We start from the raw sequence: 21,756 nt of genomic DNA, 5'->3' as shown, positions 1-21,756 counted from the left end.
CTTTTAACATCTAGTAAAACACTGAAATTTTTAAAATACAACTGTATAATATGAAGTATGTGAAGAAGGGAAAGTATGTTGTATTTTGGGAGTCATGAATCTTCAAGAAAAGTGCTATTTACAGGATTGAGTTAGGAAAACATTGATGGCAGTGCATCATGGGAAGTTCAGTTTACTACATATAGAATCAACATATAGCATAACAACATGTTGATAAATATACCAAACCAGTGGGATTAAGAAAAATCTTGAGATGTTTACATAAGACTTTCATATAATTGTATATCTAGCAGTTCAGTAGTGAGGGAAATTTCACATATCATGATTTTTAGGGAATGTTAAACCTAGGAAGATAGTTCCTTACCCAAGGAGGGCACAGAAGAAAAGCTGCATGAAGTCTATGACAATGGACTACATAGCCAGGAAGGAAAGATCATTCTTAGATTGAAAAGAAGTTCTTATAAAGATTGTTAATTAGAAGATACAGAAGGAAATCATTTAAAATATTTAAATCAAATGCAACAAAACCTGGCATTTGTGCTCCTATATTTGAAAACAGTCAAGAGTTAACATATGGACAGAAAATGATGAGAAAGGAGATTTGAAGAAAAAACAGGTGAGAGAGTAAGGAATGATTATGAGAAAATTAGAAGGAAAATAGAAACAAAATTCACTACAGAGGCAGTAAAGAACTGATACTATGGAAACAGATATAATAATGTGCAGTATATATTTGAGAGACCCTATTAGATGGATCTACTAGGTAGAAATTTATAAATAAAGGATAATACTATGAGAGAAGATAGAAGAGAAAGGCGTGATCCCAGACCTAAGATTAATATGATCATTTCTTCTAAAGAAGAAGTCAAAACAATTGGAACAAATCAAAAGATTGAGAAAGAGATTATTTCCTGAGCTAAAAAATAAGATAAACCACTTGAGAATGCAGATCAAAAGAGTCTATGTTCCATGTAATATAAACAAAAACTTGCATCCCATTGGGTGGAATTTAATTGCATGAATGAATGAAACATGAATTTTAATTAGCAGTTCCACCCAAGAACTCACAGAAATAAATATCATACCGACATGAATTATAAGACATATCATGCAGAACATCAGAGGACTCAGATTTTTCAAAGTAGATAGCCCAAAACAAGTTGTGTGGCTGTTAAATTCAATATGTAAGTGTCAAAAGTAGTTGTTGATTGGAATTTAAAAGGATTTCTTAAACTTGAAAATGTTGTTTAATATTATATAAACAAGTCACAGAGTATACTCACTTTTGAGCACTATGTGCTTCAAGAAATAGAACAAGATCAGCTCCCCTCAAGCCCTCATGCCCCTTCACAGTCAGTATTCCTCCTCCCCCCCCATTTAGAGTAAGAATGACATTTTCTTGACCATGTATTACTAAAAAATATAGTCTGTTTTTTGGTTTTATATAAATGCAGTTATACTGTGCATGCTATTTTCTATCTTTATTCCTTCATTTAATGTTATGTTTATGAGATTTATCCATGCTGATTATGTGTAACTATGATCCTTTCATTTTCATTGATATTTTGTGTTCTTTTAATGAAAACCCTATGATCTTTTTGTATTCTGGTCATTGGTCTGGCACATAATTCTGCTGTAAAATTGTTGTCTATGTTTTTTGGGGAACATATATATGTAAGATTGTCGGTGATATACTTAGGGATATAATTACAGGATCTCAGGAGATGTGCAGACTTAACCATAGAAATACTGTCAGTTTTCCAAACTGGTTAAAACAGTTGACATTCCCATCAGCTGTGTACAAGTTCCATTTGCTCCCATCATCACCAACACTTGGTATTATTGGCAGTTTACATTTTAGCTGACCTACTGTCTGTAAAGTGGTGCCACATTTTAGTTTTAATTTCTTTAGTGATTAGTAAGGTTGAACACACTTTCATATCTTTATTGGCCATTTAACTTTCCTCTTTAATAATATGTCTTTTTAGAACACTTGTGTATTTTTCTTGTCTTTGTAGGAAATCTCTATGTATTTTGAATAACAGTCCTTTGTTTATATGCATGGAAAATATAGTCTGTGGCTTGTTTTTATGGCATCTTTTAAGGAACAGATCATTTTAATTTTAATATATTGGTACTTGTCATTATTTATAGTTAATATATTTTTGTTTTATTTACAAAATCAATTTATACCCAAATTTATAAAGATATTCTTCTCTATTGACAAGAAATTATACTGCTTTTCCTTTCCCATTTATTTAGGTTTATGGTCTACCTGAAGTTAATATCTTCTATATGATATGAAGCAGATTCTAATTTTATTTTATTTTCCTTATAGATTATTCAATTATCTCAGAAACACTTATTGAAAATCTGTCCCTGCCCTACAGCTCTGCAGTTTCACCCTGTATAAATCAAGTGTTCATGTGTGGATAGATCCCCTTCTAGGTTCTCTGTTCTTTGCCTTTTGTCTTTTTGCCTTTTCTCATCATCAAAGCTTTATAATATGACATGATATCTGGAAAGCAAGTCTTCCCACGTTGTTCCTCTTTAAGTGGCTCTTGGCTGTTTCTTTTCGTTTTCATAGAAATTGTTCAGCTGACTTGTCAAGTTATATACTTGGACAGACTTCCTGGATTTTAAATGATATTATTGCTAATAGATTGATTTATTAGGAAAGAACTGACAGCTTTAAATATGGAATCTTCCTGTCTTCCTGCCTGTCAACATGTATCTTCTTTATTTAACTCTCATTAAGGTATAGTATTTAAACTCTATTATTTGCTTTGTAGGAATATTGCATATTGGTCAGGTAATTATTACTTTCTGTTTTACATTTTTAGTAATACTATATATACTATTTTAATTACTTTTAATTATTATTGGTTTATTGAAGTAAAAATGATTTTTGTATATTGATTTCATATGTAGAAAACTTGATAAACTCAGGAAATTTAACAAGATCCAACCATCTGCAAATTATGATAATTTTGTTTCTTCCTTTTTTACCCTCTACTTTTTTGTTTTCTGACTTCTTGTCCTGTGTATGGATAGAAGGTGGGAAAGAGTAAAGACTTGTTTTGTTTCTGATATTGCTGCAAGTTTTTTGTGTATTGACATTATTTTTAATAGATTTCCAGGTAATAGGGCTTCCCAGGTGGCTCAGATGGTAAAGAATCTGCCTGTAATGCAGGAGACCACGGTTCAATCCCTGGGTTGGGAAGATCCCCTGGAGAAGGGGATGGCAACCCACTCCAGTATGCTTGCCTGGAGAATCCCATGGACAGAGGAACCTGGCGGGGTACAGTCCATAGTGCCACACAGAGTCGGACATGACTGAGCGACTAACAACATTAATAGATTTATAAGTGCCCTTCCTTTCCTAGCTTGCTTAAAGACTTTAGTTTTATTATGAATGGATGCTGAATTTTGTCAAATACTTTTTTCTGTGCCATATGAGGTTATAAAATTATCTTTACCCTTAATTTGCTAGTGAAATGGGAGGGTGTTCATGTAGTTGATTAGTGGAGGCCAGAGCAGCAATTCTTGGTTACCACTCAGGGTTGCTGTTTCTCCTACAGTTTGGCCTTATAGTTTCTTACTGTCTTTTCAGTCCTTTCCTGCAATTAAGATTATTTATTAAAGAGTCACTTATATGGAAGTTTTGAAACAATATTTTACCATTATTAGTAATATGAATAACTTTGCATTGAAAAATGAAATAACAGAAAAATGTATTTTGATTTAAAAAACCAGTTTCTAAGGGAAAAACAATACTTGAAGTACTGAGAGAGCTAATGTGGCAGAACAATAGTTTCTTATAACAAGGAACTAAGACTGGTTGGTTCCTAATTGTAGCTCAATCAAGAGAGCAGATGCCCAGCTTCAGTTGATTTTTCTATTGGTCCCACTCTCCATGCAGCATAGACTTAAGAGTCAGGAGACTTGGGTATTATCTTGGCCCTGACTTTGGCCATGACACTGACTCTCTCTGAGGTTCCTGGGTCATTTCTTCTCATTTTATCTGGCTGCTATCTAGCTTGTATCATGGCATTAGATAACAGTTTGTGCCTCTGTTATTCTCCATCAGAAAATTCTCTCCCAGTCTCAGGACACATCTTCCATTCCATCTTTCTCTGTGAATTTTCCATTAGATCCCTCTCACATCAACCAGCTTTTAAATGTCTCAAAAAGGCATTGGGGATCCATATATTAATAAGTAGCCACAGTTGCTTTGAGTTTGCAGGAGAGTAGAGAGCACCCTGGGAATATTGCAGCCATTCATTTGCTAACGATTTAAGAAATACTTCATCATGCTTTATTGTGTTTCATGTGGTATAAACACATCTCTCAATTGAATTATGTTCTGTATTCAAGTAGGAGGTTAAATTACACTGCAGACAGAAAAAGAAAAATACAGTGATTTTAAACAGAGTCGGGGAAGAGGAAGAGGATTTTATGTCATTAATAAGAACATACAGATATAAAAACCCTACACCAAATCCTTTAACTCCATAGCTCATGCATGGTATTTGAAAACTGAAAGCACACTTTTTCCCAGTAATATTATAAGTACTCTTGGTTCCTGGTTACTATGTTTACTAATAGGTGTAGATCTAACACTTTTTGATTTGTGGTGATATTATTGGAAATAAGATTAGCTGTTTAGAATTTCTAAGGAACAATGAGATAAAACTTGAAGATAACATAGAAGAGATTCCAAACACAATAAAGAATGGTTTCTCAACATTAAGACAAGAGCATGGCCAATCTGTTGTATTATATTAGGAAGATGGTGATTCTGGTTGTAATGATTCAGCAATAAAAGGAATACACTATTGATATACCCAACAATATGGATGACTCTATAAGCAATTATGTTGAGAGAAAGAAGTCAGATAGAAAAGAGTACATACTGTAAATTCCATCCTTATAAAATGCTGTGAAATGCAAGCAACACTATAGTGATAGAAAGTGAACCCTGGTTTCCTAGAGATGAGGTGTCTGGATTGTGGGAAGAGGCAGTGGGGGAGGATTACAAAGGGCTGGAAGAAATTTTTCACTGCATAATGAATTCACAGGTGTGAACATATCACAAAAATTATCAAATTATATACTCTAACCATGGACCAGTTTATATTAATTATACTTCAAAACCTTTTTTAAAAAGTGGGCAACATTAAAAAAAACTACTTTGGAACCCCCCAAGTAAAATGAGACCAATAACCATACACCCTTCAAAAGATTATTGTAATTATGAAATAACTCATTCAGGGTGCTTGCAGTCATTCCTGGCAATAGTAAGCTGTCTAAAAATATTAGCCTTTGTTTTCGATTATTGGATCATTGAAAGAAGGTACTCCGAGAAGAATACAGAAGGGACTTTCTGAATACATTTTGCAGATGGCAGTTGAGGGGTAGCTACTCTTCCCTGTTATAGGTTGAATTGTGATCTCCCAAAATTCAGTGTTGAGTTCTTAACCTCTAGTACCTCAGAATGTTACTGTATTGAAGATAGGACCTTTAAAGAGGACCTTTAAACTTAAGTTAAAATACAGTCAATAATCTAATAAAACCGGTGTCCTTACAAGCAGAGATTTGGACACAGAGACACGTGTGCACAGGGAAAAAGCTATCTGAGGACACAGAGAGAATTCAGCCATCTGCAAGTCAAGAAGAAAGGCTTTGGAAACACCAACCCTTCCAATATATTGATCATGGATTTCTAGCTTCCAGAACTGTGAAAGAACAAGTTTCTGTTGTTTAAGGCACCCAGTCTGTGATATTTTGTCACTGCGGCCCGAGCAAACTAACATGCACCCCAGACAGAAAATCTCTTGCAATAGCCCTTCCATGTGTTCCAGGGAAGTTGCTCGTCAGCATTCTCTGCAGAGCATCCAGGTTTTCCTCCACAGAGCAGCAGTGAACTGTCACTCATCTCAGGCTGCACTGTAATGACAAGCATCCAAGCACAAGCCAGACACAGACCCTGCAGCACCTCCGTCAGTGCCTACCAGTGGGGGTGCCCCCTGGGGTTTGCAGCTGCGGTGCCCACCGGCTCCAGACTCCTACTGCTTCTTTCCATTGTCAGGTGCAGCAGAGCCCAGACTTTGTATGATCAAGTGCTCTGTGCCGCAAGACATCAAAAAGGGTGGGGGGAAACAAATGAAACTCACAGATTACTTTGCTCACAGGGATTTTATTTCCTAGTTCCTTTATGGCACTTTTCATCTGAAAAATTTTATCTTGGAATGTAGAAGCTTAAATATCTTCAGTGGAATTACTATGCATTTTCTAAGACTCTGGTGTTCTCCTTTTGTATAAAGAAAGACCTGTTTCTGCTCTCTCCCTTAAGATACTATGTCCTCATTTATTTCCCTGCCTTTTAAACTTTTCTTTCTTTATAACAAGCCCCTTGAACACCCCTTAGGAGTTTTTTTTTTGATCATAAACCAGATTTTTCATCCTTTGAATGCTTGTTCTCTCCAGCCCTCATATTAAACTTCCTGCAGTGTGACTCCATGAGTGATCTATCACATGTAGGCACAGAAACTCCTCGGAGATGGAGACGTGAGCTTTCATATCTCACACAGCCTTCTGGGCACTAGGTGTTTTTGCTAAATCCCTGTAATGACTTTCCTTTCACAGAACTCAAATTTTCACAGAAACCAAAACTAATTTGAAAAAAAAAAAACATTGATTTATTCATCAGACACATATTAGTGAATGGGGTTATAAAGTTGAATCAAAAGCCTTATTTGCTGTAAGGAGATTTTCAATCTAATAGAGGGATTCAAAAATGTAAATAAATATGTGTAAGAAAGCATTGTAGGTTGGGGTTAGAAGGCACAAGTTCAAAGATAGGAATTGGAAGTGTGGATGAGGTTAGAAGAAGATAGGCCACCAGAAGAGGTGGAACAGGGCCAGGGGCTCTTGAGAGGAAGTGACTGGACAGGAGACTTCCCTTGTAAGGAACTTACTTAGGGTTTGGCGGGGCCCATGCTTGGTGTCTGAATATTGTTACTATTACTCACTCATGAACATATGTTTACCAAGGAGATTTATTGAGACTGAAAGTGTGCTATACTGAGCAAATATATGGGAGTTTGTTTGTTTTTTTTTTAACTTCTATTATGTGACCATGTTATACCAGCTTTCTTAAGCATATTCTAAGCTTCACTAAAAATGGCTATCCATTCTTTTGAAACACAGGCAATTTAGAAATATACCAGTTTGAAGGCAACCAGCTCCTGGCCTCTAGCTTTTTTCCAGAAGGCTCTTCTGGCATGTGATGTATCAGTGTTCCTCCCTCTGTTCAATTCTCAAATTCTAAAATATGCAGATTTGTAATGCAACAGTTAGCCATGAACAACATTCTGTTTTCTAAAATTTGGGTTTTTGTGTGCATGCGTGTCAGTGTTATCCAAAGATAAGATGAGCTGGTCTCTTTAATTACCTTCAAAATGCCTGAAAAAATATGTAATATACAGTTATCATCCTGGGTTGGAAAAAGGACACAGCCTCTATCTCAGAAGGCCTTTACCACCAATGTGGCCAATGGCACTCTGGCTGATGCTTACGGTAGAAGGAGAGGAGTGCTCTTACCTTGAAGAACGGTGATTCTCAAGGTCCCCACCATGGAGTGCTTTGGTCCGGTTTTATTCAGAGAAGGCATACATGGTAGAAACATTGTGGGTTTTGAAGATAAACAGGGGTTGAACTTAGAGCTAAACAATGGCACTTCTATTAAAGAAAAAAACAGAAAAACAGTAAATTTCTGTGATTATTGACATCCTCTTCAATCCCCTCTGTCTTGATTTTCCTCTGAGGTGGGTCATGTCACCCACTTTACTGATTCACTATTGTCAGACTTTTGGTAAGTGACCCTACCCACCTCCTTTACATTTAGGCTAACAGAACAGTAAAAGTAGGCATTAGTTTGCTTTCAGGTGCCTGCATCTTTGAATTGGCACATGGTACACACAGCTAGCTGTATCCTCCTTACCTATTTACAAAAAAAGGATACTCATTTCCTAGCTGAATACTGCACAGATCACAATTTTCAATATCATTACTAATGAAGCGCCCTGTGCTGCTTTGATTGCCATCCGAATGTGAGCAGCTAATTAGATTGATTGTCTATTTGATGCCTGCTGATTAGCTTATGAAAGCCCTCTGAATTCCTGACTTTGTGAGAAAATGCCCCTGACTTTATGATTACTGATTGATGCTCCAATTTCTGATTGCTGTGTGAATAGACAGTTAATAGCTCTGTCACCTTGACAAGGGTTTTGGTATTCATCTGATGAGGAAAACAGAGCAGGGTGCTCTGTTTATCAATGTCTGCCAAACGTTTAAAGTTCTTTAGAGTGTGAAGACCACGAATCAGGGGCATTTGTGGCCTTGTGACAAGGCCATGTAACTAATGTCATGTGGTTAGTGAGCGTAATGAGAAAGGAGGAGGCTGGCAGGTGGCCCTGATGCTTTTCTCTTCCCCAAGACCAGTTTTAGGACTAGGATTAATCTAGTTGGATCAGGAGTCATCTCTGTGCATTGACAGTTTTGCTTTCAAGAGTGAGTATGCAGAGTAGGCTATAGGTTCTGATGCACTCCCTCTGTCTTTCTTAATTTTACACTAAAATACATAAGGAGGCACCAGCAAAGAACAATTACCTATGGAAACACCAAAAACTCATAGTGGTAGTTGACCTGTTGTTGGAATCTAGGAGAATTTTCTCGCTCTGTGATATGCAAAACTGTGAGGTGGAACCCTGATTCAACTAAACACTCATTGCTTAAAGTACTAGATACAAAGCCTCTTCAGTCTCTCCACTCTTTGTACCTGGATTCAGAATAGTAAGTTGTGTCCCATGCAGAGAATTGGGTACCTTCCCCTCTGCTATGGGTAAGTTGCTTTTTGGGAAAGGTCTAACATCTTGTTCATTGTCTTCCTACCTGCCTTTCTGCATCCAGTAAGATCCAACACTCAGTCTCACCATTACACCATGGTACAGAGGTCTAAAAACGTCCTCATTCCTGATAGTAAATTTTTCAAGACAAGAGAAGACACTGTGCATGCACTGATTACCAAGAGAGATGGATTGGACTGAAGAGGAATGTAAGGATGGCATGCAGGGGAAAGTAGGAATGGAAGAAAAAAATTGACTCCCTTCTTTTAAGGACTGTCACTGGTGATGACTCACCTTCCACTGTTTCATAGTTAGAAAATATCAGGCAGTAGTGAGGATCTTGCCATACTTTCCAAACCTGAGGTCAGGTTTGGGTAAAAGGTACCAGTGTGCACATATCCTGTGACCCACGAAATCTCTTGTAGTAATACGCAATAAGGGACAAGTGGCCCAGGTTGAACGTGAACGTGCTGAGGAAGATGTGAAATGACATCTTATGTGGATTTAATTCACATTCTCTAAGTTTCTAATTTTAATGTATTCAAAACTATTTTTTATTATGTTTTGCCTTAGGCTTAGTTCATTTCTGTATATCATTTGAGACATTCTCACCACTCTAAAGTCACAAAGATATTTTCAGTGATTTTTCTGCTAAATATTATAAAGTTTTGTTGTAATGTAAACAACTTACATTTACATTTCTAATTTATCAAGGTGGGATTGAGAGAATGGATTCATTTTCTTTTTTAAAATATGGAAATACATTTTTCCCAACAAAATTAACTGAAATAAATCCAAGGGCAATGTCAGCTCTTTCATATTAATATATTTACTCTCTTTATACGTGTTTACCTATTTTATTTCTGGGTCTCTTTTGGGCATTTGATTAGAATTGCAACAGAGCTAATAGGTAAATTTGGACAGAATCTTTTCACTCACTATGTAGTCTTGCTATCCATGAATACATGATTTTCTCTTTACTTACATAGGTCCTTTATAATTTTGTAAATTCGTTTTTATAAATTTTTATTTTTTTCCACCACACAACTTGTGAGATCTTAGTTCTCAGACCAGGGGTTGAACCTGAACCCACAGCAATGAAATCAATGAGTCCTAACCACTGTAGTGCCAGAAAATTCCATATAAATTTCTGCATAAAAGATTTATGATCATCTGTTGGATTTATTCTTATATACTTTATAGTTTTGTTGCAATTTTAAAAAGTGATATTTTAAAAATTTAGTTCTTTGTTTCTTGCTGTTTTTAAAAAGTGCATCCAGAAACATAAGTAATTAATGTTCCCTCTTATAAATACTAATGGTTTACCTATATATTCTTTTGGGTTTTCTGTATAGGTGGCCATATGGTCTGCAATAATGGTATAATTTGTTTTCCCTTTTCAAATCCTTTTACTTTCAGTTTATATTTGTATTACTGCAAAGTTTAAAAAGTCTGTTGAAAAGAAAAGCCAATAGTGGGTATATTTCACTGTTAAGAATTATGTCTATGCAAAGGTTTTTAAGATAGTTAGGATATGACAGTTTTCTTTTATTCATACTTTGCTAAGATCTTTTTTTCTTTTAAATGAAATCTGAGTGTTAATTTTTTTGAATTTTTTTTTTACAATCGAGGTGATTATATATATTGCTTTAATATGATTGTGAAATAATTACATTTATAGTTTTTTAACAAGTGTATTCCTAGACACCACCAATTTGATCATGATATATTTTTTAGTTCATTGCTGAATTATGTACATATTTAGAAATTTGCATCTATTTATGTGAATAAAGTTAGATCATAGATTTCTTTCTTTCATAGTCCTTGTCTGGTTTTGATGTCAGGGTTTTACTACCCTCATAAAAAAAAGATTGGTAGTAGATTTTTTGTATTCTTTAAAAATGTGCAAAGTCCTAAAAGTATCTTTCTTTCTCTTCTCTGTTCTTTGAAATTTTATTAGAACTTTTCTGCAAACCCATGGAGACCTAATGGTTTTATTTTTGTGGGAAAATTTTGATTGAATTTTGTTAATGTTTAAAAAACTTTTACATTTTAAATTCTTCTTTCAGCAAGATTTTACAATTTGTATTTTCCTTAGAATAGCTTCGCTGAACCTATATTTTCAAGTTCTTTGGCACACATATTTAATAATAAGAATATTACCTTTTAAAATCTCTTGTAGCATCAGTAATTTCAATTCTAGTATTAGTTATTTGTATATTTCCTTTCCTTCTGTTTTATGATGAATTTTGCCAGAGGCTTATAAATTCTTTTCATCCAAAGAACTTTAAATATATCTCTTAAAAACAATATATAGGTGGACTTCTTCAAGTCTAGTTTGATTAATATTGTGTCTTACATGTAAATATTGAGTATTAATTTCATATATGGGGATTTATATCTGCCATGTTATTTTCAGATCTTTGTCCTGCTTTTGCTATTTCTCTTATATCTTACTTTCTCTTGTTGTTTTCTAAAGAAAGTGATCATTTGAGTATGCCTAAAATATATGGTATTCATTCTTCACAATTCCTCCTTGAATCTTAGATTTTTCTTCTGAGATAGTGTTGTTTCTTCCTTTGTTCTCTCCTTTACGTCTTCTATTAGTGAAGGTCTATTGTAAGTTACCTCTCAGGTTTTGTTTGAAAGTATCTATTTCACTCAATGTTTTTAGATGTTCAGTTCAGTTCAGTTAGTCACTCAGTTGTGTCCGGCTCTTTGGGATCCCATGAATCACAGCATGCCAGGCCTCCCTGTCCATCACCAACTCCCGGAGTTTACTCAAACTCATGCCCATCGAGTCGGTGATGCCATCCAGCCATCTCATCCTCTGTCATCCCCTTCTCCTCCCATCCCCAATCCCTCCCAGCATCAGGGTCTTTTCCAATGAGTCAACTCTTCGCATGAGGTGGCCAAAGTACTGGAGTTTCAGCTTCAGCATCAGTCCTTCCAATGAACACCCAGGACTGATCTCCTTTAGGATGGACTGGTTGAATCTCCTTGCAGTCCAAGGGACTCTCAAAGTCTTCTCCAACACCACAGTTCAAAAGCATCAATTTTTTTGGCACTCAGCTTTCTTCACGCTCAAACTCTGTCATCCATACATGACCACTGGAAAAACCATAGCCTTGATCAGACGGACCTTTGTTGGCAAAGTAACATCTCTGCTTTTTAATATGCTGTCTAGGTTGGTCATAACTTTCCTTCCAAGGAGTAAGCGTCTTTTAATTTCATGGCTGCAGTTACCATCTGCAGTGATTTTGGAGCCCAAGAAAATACTCTGCCTCTGTTTCCACTGTCTCCCCATCTGTTTCCTATGAGGTGATGGGACCAGATGCCATGATCTTAGTTTTCTGAATGTTAAGCTTTAAGCCAACTTTTTCACTCTCCTCTTTCACTTTCATCAGGAGGCTTTTTAGTTCCTCTTAACTTTCTGCCATAAGGGTGGTATAATCTGCATATCTGAGATTATTGCTATCTCTCCCAGAAACCTTGATTTCAGCTTGAGCTTCCTCCAGCCCAGCATTTCTCATGATGTACTCTGCATAAAAGTTAAATAAGCATGGTGACTCCTTTTCCTATTTGGAACCAGTCTGTTGTTTCAGGTTCAGTTCTAACTGTTGCTTCCTGTATACTGGTTTCTCAAGAGGCAGGTCAGGTAGTCTGGTTTTCTCATCTCTTTCAGAATTCTCCACAGTTTGATTCACATAGTTGAAGGCTTTGGCGTAGTCAATAAAGCAGAAATAGATATTTTTCTGGAACTCTCTTGCTTTTTTGATGATCCAGCGGATATTGGCAATTTGATCTCTGGTTCCTCTGCCTTTTCTAAAACCAGCTTGAACATCTGGAAATTCTCGGTTCACGTATTGCTGAAGGTTACATAAGTCTACCTTGAAGGTTACTTTCTCACAGCAACTGGTTTCAATTTTTTGCTGATTAAAAGTTGACTGTCACTTTAATTGTCCTTTTTCTAAAAGTAAACAGTGTATTTTTCATTTTTATCCTTTATCTATTTGAGGTGCTATAGCTTCATTAAGATAGGTCCTGATTTAATTTGATATTGATTTCTTGTTCTTTGTTCTGTTTGGGATTTGTTGATTGCCTAGAATTTAAGGATTGTTGTCTTTAATATACTCCAGAAAATTCTTATCTACAATATCTCTAAGTATTTCTCCTCACGTTTTCTTTGGTGTTCTACCCTTGTTCTCTCATTTAATATGTTGGGTCTTATTACTTTTATATCCTCTATATCTCCATCTCACTTTTATACTTTTTCTTTCTTCATTTTTCTCAGCTTACTTTTTTGATAATTCCTTCAATTCTGCTTTTTAGGTAATCTGGAAAATATATGATGCTTCTAATACCTACAGCCATTTGGGGTTGATTTTATAATTTGTGTTTTTCTGCTGACTTTATTTGTATATGAATTGTTTCTACACTTGTTTAATGATTTCTTATTGTTAGTTCACATTTCTTGAAAAGTTATGGTTAACAAAGAAAGTGTTTGTCTTTCCTAGTTACTTGGTGACCCAGTGAAATGAAGATCATTAAGCTTTTTTTCAGACCACATGGGTAGTGTTAATTGCAGCCACATGTACATATGACCCAGGGATCTAGTTTAGGAATTCTCTGACTTACTTTTTCTTTTCCTCTCTATCTCATATATTCACAACCAAGATCTATGCAGCAAGCCTTCTGCAGGAGAAATTTTTTGGTTCCCATTTCACTTACTGAGGATATTACCCTTTGGTGGCCTCAGACTTACTAGGGACTCCCTAATCCAAGCTCCTTCCAGATATTAGGGCTCCAGGCTATGCCTACTTTCTCTTGGTTTGATTTGGGTCATTAAAACTCTGAGTCTCTTATAGATGTATATCCAAAAAAATTGAAAAGAGAGATTGGAACAGGTATTTTTACACTAACATTCATTGAAGCATTATTCACAATAGCTAAACAGTGGAAGCAACCTAAGTATTCATCAACATATACATGGATAAACAAAATGTGGTACACACATACATATGGAACATCACTTAGCTTAAAAAGGAATGAGGTTCTGACACATGCTGCAACATGGATGAACCTTGAAAACCATATGCAAAGTTTAATAAGTCAGTCACAAAAGGACAAATATTGTTTGAGTCCATGTACATGAAATATCTAGAATAGGCAAATTCATAGACATAAAAAGTAAATTATAGGTTACTCAGAGGTAAAGAATCCACCTGCAATGCAGGAGACACAGAGACATGGGTTCGATCCCTGGGTCAGGAAGATCCCTTGGAAGAGGAAATGGCAATCCACTCCAGTATCTTTGCCTGAAAAATCCCTTGGACTGTGAAGCCTGGCGGACTGTAGTCCTTGGAGTCGCAAAGAGTCAGACACAATTGAGCATGCACGCGCGCACACACACACACACACACACACACACACACACACTAACTGGAGGAGGGGGTAATGAGGAGTGATTGCTTAATGGCTGAAAGAGTTTCTGTTTCGGGTGATGGAAAATAGTACACTTAAAACTGGTAAAAATGGCATTTTTTTATGTTATTTATATTTTTTTCACAATTGAAAGCTGAATTTAGGCCTTCATGTATTAGATGTCCTCAGACTAACTCTGTTCTGACTCCAGTGCTAGATCACCAGTGGCTTTCAACATTTATGGCATCTGAGTTTTGCCCTTCTTTTCCTCTGCCTTAGTATGCTTTGGGGCTTCCCTGGTAGCTCAGCTGGTAAATAACCTGCCTGCAATGTAGGAGACCCTGGTTGGATTCCTGGGTTGGGAAGATCCCCTGGAGAAGGGATAGGATACCCACTCCAGTATTATGGGCTTCCCGGTGACTCAGATGGTTAAGAATCTACCTGCCCTGCAGGAGACCTGGGTTCAATTCCTGTGCTGGGAAGATCCCCTGGAGGAGGGCATGGCAACCCATTCTAGTATTCTTGCCTGGAGAATACCTATGGACAGAGGAGCCTGGTGGGCTACAGTCCATGGGGTCACAAAGAGTGGGACACGACAGAGTGACTAAGCACAACACACAGCACAGTATGCTTTAAAAATAACTTAATATATGTAGCCTTTTTATCCAATGTTGAGATGCCCAGTTGACACATTTTTTAAAATACTATTACTCTGGCGACATTTAAGAGACAGAAAGCACATATACAGTGGTTGAAAGGAAGAGAAGGAAGTAGCTATTGGTTGTTCCAGGAGCAGACTTCCAAACAGTGTTGGGTGAGCTTGCCTGGCCACATCATTCAATCATGCCCCACAGACCCAATCTCCCCCACACTTGTGCCTAGTCAGGATTCAGGAACATGATAGCTGCAATTGAAATCCACTCATCTCCAGCTGCCTGATGATTATTCTGGCCATTCAGGGAAAGATTGAAAATCTGCTCTTTTGTTCCTCTCTTTTGCTCAGTAATTATATTTACTTGCACGAAAGGCTGAGTGAAGTCTAAGTCAGAGATTTGTATGGTGCAAGATGTCTCAGTCTGTTTTCTGTGCCTAAATGGAAGATGAGGATTAATTTCTTTATTTCTCAAGGAAATCAGCGTGGATCCATTGGCATGCTGCTAGCAAAAGTTCCTTGATCAAATACATTTTTCACAATGTACAGACTGCCAACTGTTGTTACAGCACTCTGAAAAGCACATTTTCTTGACTTTAGTGTCAGTTTATGTTGACTTTGAATTTAGAGGGGGAGAAAAAGCCATTAACCTCCAGAAATTATAGAAAAATAGTGTAGCTGTATGGTATAGCAAAGTAATGGATAAACAATTCTATGCAAATGAATGCAGGTACTAGAGGTCTCAGAGTGCAGACTCTATAACTTCTCAGATGAATCCCTTGCCATAATCTTGTTAATAGCAGAGCACATATTGAATCCTAGGTGGCCTTTGAACAAGTTAGTCATGCCATAGTAATATTAACAAGTCAGCCCAAACTATGTCTTTTACAATGTGTTGCTAAGAATAGCCAGTTGCGTGAGAATCCAAGGTGTTTTAAACAGACTGATTACATCCATTGATTGATGATTGGATTCAGAATAATTTTCTTTCCTTGGATGAGAAAAAGTGACGTTATTGACCCTGTTCATTCAATCAAAATGGTAATGCAACATAAGCATGCCTGCTTGCAGAAACAGCAAGTCAGGGGAGAGTCTAAATTATGCAGGGTCTGCCTCTGAGCTGTGTTTATGAATACAATTGATTGACATTGCCTGTTGCCCCTCCTCAACGCACATGCATCCACATGTGCTTGTCTTATTATAGATAAACAAGGCACTGGGATTGCAGAAATTGCTTTTACTCCACATTTCGTTGGGAAGATAATCACTGCTATTCTTTATTTGTGGTTAATGTGCCATTATGTGTAAAAGGGAAAAATGATTAAATGTAATATATTATCAGAAGCACACAGAGGTTATACTTGGCAAAGGAAGTTGATTACTCCTAATATTTGTCGAGAGGGTTTTGTGTTCTCTAGATCACTTAAAATGCCTCTTTAATGAGTGCATGTGTCATTGTACTTCACTTCCTCCATGTTTGACTAGCTCCTCCAGTATGGGCTTCTTGGTTTCTGTCTCTGGGGCAATTCAGTCCTTTGTGATCTCTTTCTTAAATAACACTCCCAAGGTACACAGAATATAGAAGGTGTATTGGCATCTTGTTCCACAACCTGACTTTTAAAACAGGTTCATGTAGTGTGGGTGGAACTAGATAGTGACGACTTGCAGTAGGATTGAATGGCCGAGGGGGGATGAGGTGACAGCAAGATTCAAAAAATATGTAAAAACGATGGATCAGAGTTTAAAGCAAAATAATGCAGGGGCAAGGTGTCACTTTTTCTAATTGTACATAGCTGGCCCTTCTTCTGGAAAGTGTACTTTCTTCCTTCTAAGAAATTCTTTTCTCCCAGACCAATCAGGTTCTGATGTGAAGACTACATTTTTAATGATGTGATATTTCAGACCACAAAGATGATAATCCCACCCACATTGAAATCATGGTTTTCTAGATTTTTTAATTCAAATTAGGAAGTGCAAATGTCAGACCTTCTCTCTGTAAAGAATCTGAAACATAAATTTTGAGGTACCAGTAGGCCTAGTTTTGTTTGCATGAAAGAAGCCCAAAGGAGAGACAGAAACAGATATACAGAAAGTAGAAGGGGAGATGGAAAGAAATTATGGGTGGTATTTGAGACTACGCAGCCATCTGCATCTCTCAGGCCCAGAGATACCCTCTAATTTTCTCAACGCTTGTCAATTTTGTTTAAAATAATTTGGATTTGTATTTTTAGTACTTTTGGCCCCAAAGTCCTAATTAATAGCACAAAAAGAAACTTTTTTTCCTGGAAACTGAATTGTTAAATTTACTCTCAGTTTTTGTCATATTTCAAGATTTTGATAATCTTCCTTGATGGGTAAAAATCCTTTTCAATTGCTTAATTTGTAAAGTTGGGTGGCCTAAACAGAGTGCTTATTCTTTCCTTGTATATATTCCAATTATTACATTTCTAACACATATGGTTACTTGTTAACATCTATCTCTCCTACATTCTTTAGCATTGCCTTTCTTTGGGATGGGAATGAAAACTGACCTTTTCCAGTCCTGTGGCTACTGCTGAGTTTTCCAAATTTGCTGGCATGTTGAGTCCAACACTTTCACAGCATCATCTTTTAGGATTTGAAATAGCTCAACTGGAATTCCATCACCTCCACTAGCTTTGTTCGTAGTGATGCTTCCTAAGGCCCACTTGACTTCACATTCCAGGTTGTCTGGCTCTAGGTGAGTGATCACACCATCCTGATTATCTGGGTTCTGAAGATCTTTTTTTGTATAGTTTTTCTGTGTATTCTTGCCACCTCTTCTTAATATCTTCTGCTTCTGTTAGGTCCATACCATTTCTGTCCTTTATTGAGCCCATCTTTGCATGAAATGTTCCCTTGGTATTTCTAATTTTCTTGGAGAGATCTCTAGTCTTTCCCATTCTATTGTTTTCCTCTATTTCTTTGCACTGATGGCTGAGGAAGGCTTTCTTATCTCTCCTTGCTATTCTTTGGAACTCTGCATTCAAATGGGAATATCTTTCCCTTTCTCTTTTGCTTTTGGCTTCTATTCTTTTCACAGCTATTTGCAATGCCTCCCCAGACAGCCATTTTGCTTTAATGCATTTCTTTTTCTTGGGGATGGTCTTGATCCGTGTCTCTTGTACAGTGTCACAAACCTCCGTCCATAGCTCATTAGGCACTCTGTCTATCAGATCTAATCCCTTGAATCTATTTGTCACTTCCACTGTATAATTGTAAGGGATTTGATTTAGGTCATATCTGAATAGTTTAGTGGTTTTCCCTGCTTTCTTCAATTTAAGTCTGAATTTGGCAATAAGGAGTTCATGATCTGAGCCACAGTCAACTCCCGGTCTTGTTTTGCTGATTGTATAGAGCTTCTCCATCTCTGGCTGCAAAGAATATAATCAGTCTGATTTCCGTATTGACCATCTAGTGATGTCCATGTATAGAATCTTCTCTTGTGTTGTTGGAAGAGGGCGTTTATGACCAGTGGGTTCTCTTGGCAAAACTCTGTTAGCCTTTGCCCTGCTTCATTCTGTCACACACTAGTACAGTAATGCTCAAAATTCTCCAAGCCAGACTTCAACAATATGTGAACTGTGAACTTCCATATGTTCAAGCTGGTTTTAGAAAAGGCAGAGGAACCAGAGATCAAATTGCCAACATCCACTGGATTATTGAAAAAGTGAGAGAGTTACAGAAAAGCATCTATTTCTGCTTTATTGACTATGCCAAAGCCTTTGACTGTGTGGATCACCACAAACTGCGGAAAATTCTTCAAGAGATGAGAATACCAGACCACCTGACCTACCTCTTGAGAAATCTGTATGCAGGTCAGAAAGCAACAGTTAGAACTGGACATGGAACAACAGATTTGTTCCAAATTGGGAAAGGAGTACTTCAAGGCTGTATATTGTCACCCTGCTTGTTTAAGTTATATGTAGAGTACATCATGTGAAATGCTGGGCCAGATGAAACATAAGCTGGAATCAAGATTGCTGGGAGAAGTATCAATAACATCATATATGCAGATGACACCACCCTTATGGCAGAAAGCAAAGAAGAACTAAAAAGCCTCTTGATGAAAGTGAAAGAGGAGAGTGGAAAAGTTGGCTTAAAGCTCAACATTCAGAAAACTAAGATCATGGCATCTGGTCCCATCACTTCATGGCAAATAGATGGGGAAACAGTGGAAACAGTGGCTGACTTTATTTTTCTTGGGCTCCAAAATCACTGCAGATGGTGACTGCAGTCATGAAATTAAAAGACACTTGCTCCTTGAAAGAAAAGTTATGACTGACTTAGACAGCGTCTTAGAAAGCAGAGACATTACTTTGCCAATAAAGGTCTGTCTAATCAAAGCTATGATTTTTCCAGTAGTCATGTATGGATATGAGAGTTGGACTATAAAGAAAGCTGAGCACTGAAGAATTGATGCTTTTGAACTGTGGTGTTGGAGAAGACTCTTGAGAGTCCCTTGGACTGCAAGGAGATTCAACCAGTCCATCCTAAAGGAGATCAGTCCTGGGTGTTCATTGGAAGGACTGATGTTGAAACTGAAACTGCAGTATTTTGCCACTTGATGCAAAGAACTGAATCATTTGGAAAGACCCTGATGCTGGGAAAGATTGAAGGCGGGAGGAGAAGGGGACAACAGAGAATGAGATGGTTGGATGGCTTCACCAACTCAATGGACATGAGTTTAAGTAAACCCCCAGGAGTTGGTGATGGACAGGGAGGCCTGGCGTGCTGCAGTCCATGGGGCCTCAAAAAGTTGGACACGACTGAGCTACTGAACTGAACTGGACTGATCTCTCCTACATATCTGTGAGCTTCTTAAAGGGAGGAGGGTCCGGGTCTTATTTTTGCCTCTGTATCTTCAGAACCTTAAATAGGTTTAGGTACAATTTAAGCTTCTCAAATATTTGTTCAGTTGAGTTTTAGTGAGCACCAGTGTCTCAGAATTTTGCATTGTGCTTTGACTGAATTGCCAGATATCTGTCTCTCTCCCTTTCCTAGGATCTCTCACTTCCAAGGTCACTGAAGTTACTCCTTAATGTTCTGATTCCCAGCCTGGGAGCTTTAGATCTCAAGAATTTCCAGGAAGCCCAGACAGCTTTGGGGCTTTGAAAGGAATAGCACATTGATGTTCTCTTGTGCTTTTTTTTTTTTTCTCAGAAACAAAGCTCCAAATTTGGAAAACATCAGTGAAACTCCACAGGTAAGAAATAATGTCAATCATGACTCATTTCATTTACCTGGTTGGACACTTTGGATGGCTTATCTCAGCAGGTTTCTATTCAAAGAACATCTGTTACTTTTTCTAAATCCCTGTAATGAAGCCAGCATTTAGTTGCAACTCCCTGAAAACCCAATTATTAAAACCGCAAGTGTATACTTCCTCCACTTACCACTTAGTTTAGAAGTGTAGTTAGCCTGAAACATTTCCTATGTGCCCTCTGTACAGGTCACATGTTTTATCATTGATTTCCTGTTTTACAGGAAGGGGAACTGGTACTCAGATGGGTCAGGTATTTTGCCCAAGGTCCATAAGAAGTGTTAAGTAGAACAGGACTTGTAAGGGAGGCTGAATTTGGTCATGTTCAAATCCTTAGAAAGTCCATAGTCCTTGCCATTCATTTGGTTCTCAAACAATGACGCTAAAGTGAGCTAACCAAGCTTCAAAGTGTAGCTACCTTCTATAACCTTGTATCCTTTCAGAAAAAAGTGGCATGCTACTTAAATATTTAGAGGCATCTATAAAACTCTTATTTGCGTGGCTTCAAATAATGTTGACTGGATTTGCACATGCTGCTTTGTCACTTTCAATATTGAATTTAAATTCCAGTGTTAGTGATATTCTTTAAAAAATGTAGCTCTTTGCCTTTGTGAAATTGTATCTGCATACATCATTCTGCCTTCATCCAAATGGGTTAATGGTGGAGTTTGAGGGCAGAAACCACTGCTCTTGTTCATTTTTTGTAAGTTTACAAATCAGTGATATTTGTTGAATTTGTGGAGTTGTGCAACTGTCACTATGATCCAGTTGTATAGCGTTTCATCACTCTAAAAATCCCCCATGAGCTCATTTGCAGTCCTTCTCCACTGCAGAGAGTATCCCTGTCAGAGGCATACATTGATCTGCTTTCTGTCTCTATAAACAGTTACCTTTTTTAGACACTTGGTGTAAATGAAACCCCACCATTTGTAGTCTTTGGCGTCTGGCTCCTTTCATTTAGTGGAATATTTTGAGGATTTATGTGTGTCACAATATATATCAGTATTTCATCCCTTTATCTACTAAATAGTTTATTGTATGGCTATTTACCACATTTCATTATATTATCTAACATTTGATGGATACTTGGATTGTTCAGTTTATGGCCATTATAAAAATCCTTTTATGAACCTTTGTGTATAAAATCGTTTTAGGCATGTATTCATTTTGCTGTGGTAGATTATTAAGAGTAGAATTGCTGGGTCATGTGATAAGTTTGTTTCATTTTTTTAAGAAATTTCCCAACTGATTTCCAACTCAGCTATATTAGTTTATGTTTCTACCAGCAATGTGTGAGGGTCATAGTTTCTCTACAACTTTTCTGAAACTTAGTATGGTCAGAATTTTTGATTATGGTCATTTTTATAGGTATGTAGTGATATTTCATTTTAGATTTAACTTGTTGTTCATTTGCTCAGTCATGCCCAGCTCTTTGCAACCCCATGGACTGCAGCTCACCAGGCTTCCCTGTCCTTTAGTATCTCCCAGAG

The sequence above is a fragment of the Cervus canadensis genome, chromosome 5 (assembly GCF_019320065.1).
Source record: "Cervus canadensis isolate Bull #8, Minnesota chromosome 5, ASM1932006v1, whole genome shotgun sequence".
Classification (NCBI taxonomy): domain Eukaryota; kingdom Metazoa; phylum Chordata; class Mammalia; order Artiodactyla; family Cervidae; genus Cervus; species Cervus canadensis.
Note: the sequence above shows the minus strand (reverse complement) of the source record.